The following is a 728-nucleotide window of genomic DNA, read 5'->3' on the forward strand; positions in this document are numbered from 1 at the left end:
CTCGTTATTTTACAAGTAAATTATCAAAAATACTTGTGACCATTAGCCAATTTGGAAGAATATCATGAAATGTTTAATAAAATAAGATTTAGCAAATATTGTGTAGTGTGTAGTAATAATTTGCAATGCTACTTGACGAGTACTTATACAAGTAATGAATCTATAAGGATATGAAACAATACACACACACACTACTCGTTATTTCACAAGTAAATTGTCAAAAATACTTGTGACAATTAGGCAATTTGGAAGAATATCAAGAAATCTTTAATAAAAGAAAATGTCGTGTTGTCACCTTTATATTTACGTGTGAAGGTAAATGTGAAAAGAAATATTTGTATTTACATTGAAGTTTTTCAATGAAATGTAAAGATTTAAATTAGATTAAATTAGAATAAANNNTACCTAAAATAGTGCAGTGTGTATCCAACTTTTAATTAAGCAAATTGTATCTAAGAAAAATTTTAAGTGTTACGTAAATTAAGATATGTAAAGATTGAATCGTTACTTTACAAGTAAATTATCAAGTATATCATCTACTTGTTGTAATTTGTCAATTTATAATCATACCAAGAAATACTTAAAACCATAAATTATATAATTAAACTTGATACAACAAAAAAATAACGAAATATAAAAGGGAGGATTTGCACGAGCCAATACTCGTTACTTCAGAAGTAAATTGTCAAGTATAACTACTTGTCACGATTAGCTTGTTAATCATATAT

Source organism: Nicrophorus vespilloides, unplaced genomic scaffold, assembly GCF_001412225.1.
Source record: "Nicrophorus vespilloides isolate i.1.1-1 unplaced genomic scaffold, Nicve_v1.0, whole genome shotgun sequence".
NCBI classification, from domain to species: Eukaryota; Metazoa; Arthropoda; class Insecta; order Coleoptera; family Silphidae; genus Nicrophorus; species Nicrophorus vespilloides.